Genomic DNA, 3,177 nt, shown 5'->3' with positions numbered 1-3,177 from the left:
TTGCCGCATGGTGGCGTTGCGGACACGTCACGTGGTCACAAAAATACACTCCTGGAAATGGAAAAAAGAACACATTGACACCGGTGTGTCAGACCCACCATACTTGCTCCGGACACTGCGAGAGGGCTGTACAAGCAATGATCACACGCACGGCACAGCGGACACACCAGGAACCGCGGTGTTGGCCGTCGAATGGCGCTAGTTGCGCAGCATTTGTGCACCGCCGCCGTCAGTGTCAGCCAGTTTGCCGTGGCATACGGAGCTCCATCGCAGTCTTTAACTCTGGTAGCATGCCGCGACAGCGTGGACGTGAACCGTATGTGCAGTTGACGGACTTTGAGCGAGGGCGTATAGTGGGCATGCGGGAGGCCGGGTGGACGTACCGCCGAATTGCTCAACACGTGGGGCGTGAGGTCTCCACAGTACATCGATGTTGTCGCCAGTGGTCGGCGGAAGGTGCACGTGCCCGTCGACCTCGGACCGGACCGCAGCGACGCACGGATGCACGCCAAGACCGTAGGATCCTACGCAGTGCCGTAGGGGACCGCACCGCCACTTCCCAGCAAATTAGGGACACTGTTGCTCCTGGGGTATCGGCGAGGACCATTCGCAACCGTCTCCATGAAGCTGGGCTACGGTCCCGCACACCGTTAGGCCGTCTTCCGCTCACGCCCCAACATCGCGCAGCCCGCCTCCAGTGGTGTCGCGACAGGCGTGAATGGAGGGACGAATGGAGACGTGTCGTCTTCAGCGATGAGAGTCGCTTCTGCCTTGGTGCCAATGATGGTCGTATGCGTGTTTGGCGCCGTGCAGGTGAGCGCCACAATCCGGACTGCATACGACCGAGGCACACAGGGCCAACACCCGGCATCATGGTGTGGGGAGCGATCTCCTACACTGGCCGTACACCACTGGTGATCGTCGAGGGGACACTGAATAGTGCACGGTACATCCAAACCGTCATCGAACCCATCGTTCTACCATTCCTAGACCGGCAAGGGAACTTGCTGTTCCAACAGGACAATGCACGTCCGCATGTATCCCGTGCCACCCAACGTGCTCTAGAAGGTGTAAGTCAACTACCCTGGCCAGCAAGATCTCCGGATCTGTTCCCCATTGAGCATGTTTGGGACTGGATGAAGCGTCGTCTCACGCGGTCTGCACATCCAGCACGAACGCTGGTCCAACTGAGGCGCCAGGTGGAAATGGCATGGCAAGCCGTTCCACAGGACTACATCCAGCATCTCTACGATCGTCTCCATGGGAGAATAGCAGCCTGCATTGCTGCGAAAGGTGGATATACACTGTATTAGTGCCGACATTGTGCATGCTCTGTTGCCTGTGTCTATGTGCCTGTGGTTCTGTCAGTGTGATCATGTGATGTATCTGACCCCAGGAATGTGTCAATAAAGTTTCCCCTTCCTGGGACAATGAGTTCACGGTGTTCTTATTTCAATTTCCAGGAGTGTATGTAAGCGGAACAGATATGGATTGGGATCACCCTAGCGAAGATTAGGGGGTGCAAATGGAGAAATCCATTGAGATTAGCGACTTTCACAAAGGGCAGATTATTATTACTCAGAGGCTGTGAACACGTATCTCGAAAACGGAAAGTAAGGCGCTGAATGGTTGGACGTCCGCAACTCTTCACAGAACGTGGGGTTCTGATACTTGTCTGGTCTTTAAAGTACGATAGACGATGATCAGTGGCATCTGTTCCGGAACACACCGTTAATCGTACATCGTTGAACATGGATCTCCATAGCAGACCATACGTTGACCCAATAACATCGTCAGTTACGATTGCAGTGGGCAAGGGGTCATCGGGGTTCGACTGTCGATGAACAGGAATGTGTCGACTCTTCCGGTCAATCAAATTTTTGCCAAACTACGCGTAGGTCGTATCTATAAATGCCGTCATCGAGGTCAACAGCGCCTCGAAATGTGCAGCGTGCCACGGTCGCAGGCTGGTGGTAGCAGTATTATGCTATGGGAGACATTCTCCAGGGCTGGCGTGGGACCTGTGGTGTTAATCGAAGTCACGCTGACAACTGTGACCCACCTACGTCTCTGTGACTGATGTATTCCCGGAAGGTGATGACGATATCATCTTTCAGCAGAACAACTTTCCGTGCCTCGGAGCCAGAACCGTGCTACAGCTGTTTGGGGAGCACTATAGTAAACTCAGGTTGATGTTTTGGCTGCCAAATTCGCCTGATGCAAATCCTATGGAACCCGTCTGGATCGCTATCGGGCGCCATCACCTAGTACGGAGATCAGAAGCCCGTTATTTACGCTAATTAAATGACCTGTGCGTAGATATCGAATGTCACATACTTCTACAGGGTCCGTGATACGCAAAATCTGTGATGTATTTCGTTCCAAAGGCGGACAAAAAACTATTAATCAGGTGGTCGTAATGTTTTGGCTCGTCAATGTACTTCTTCATCTTGGATTATAACGTCATAAGCCAACGGCCCTGCCGCAGTGGTAACACCGGTTCCCATCAGATCACCGGTGTTAAGCGCTGTCGGGCTGGGCTAGCACTTGCATGGGTGACCATCCGGTCTACCAAGGGCTGCTGGCAAGCGGGGTGCACTCAGCCCTTGTGAGGCAAACCGAGGAGCTAATTGACTGAGAACTAGCGGCTCCGGTCTCGGAAACCGACATACGGCCGGAGAGCGGTCTGCTGACCTCATGCCCCTCCATATCCGCATCCAGTGACGCCTATGGGCTGAGGAGGACACGGCGGCCGGTCGGCGCCGTTGGGCCTTACAAGGTCAATTCGGACCGAGTTTAGTTTAGTTTATGAAACTTCCTGGCAGATTAAAACTGTGTGCTCGACCGAGACTCGAACTCGGGACCTTTGCCTTTCGCGGGTAAGTCCTCTACCATCTGAGCTACCGAAGCACGACTCACGCCCGGTTTCACAGCTTTACTTCTGCCAGTACCTCGTCTCCTACCTTCCAAACTTTACAGAAGCTCTCCTGCGAAACTTGCAGAACTAGCACTCCTGAAAGAAAGGATATTGCGGAGACATGGCTTAGCTACAGCCTGGGGGATGTTTCCAGAATGAGATTTTCACTCTGCAGCGGAGTGTGCGCTGATATGAAACTTCCTGGCAGATTTAAACTGTCACAGTTTGGAAGGTAGGAGACGAGGTACTGGCAGAAGTAA

The 3,177-nt window shown here is 53.6% G+C and overlaps 1 pseudogene; it reads left to right on the top strand.

Moving 5' to 3' along the window:
- Positions 1 to 2,469: 2,469 nt before the first annotated feature.
- LOC126095965 (5S ribosomal RNA) lies at positions 2,470 to 2,587 on the top strand (annotated as a pseudogene).
- Positions 2,588 to 3,177: the final 590 nt, after the last annotated feature.

Source organism: Schistocerca cancellata, chromosome 8, assembly GCF_023864275.1.
Source record: "Schistocerca cancellata isolate TAMUIC-IGC-003103 chromosome 8, iqSchCanc2.1, whole genome shotgun sequence".
Classification (NCBI taxonomy): domain Eukaryota; kingdom Metazoa; phylum Arthropoda; class Insecta; order Orthoptera; family Acrididae; genus Schistocerca; species Schistocerca cancellata.
The sequence above is the reverse complement of the archived record's forward strand: the minus strand, read 5'-3'. Positions and strand labels throughout refer to the sequence as shown.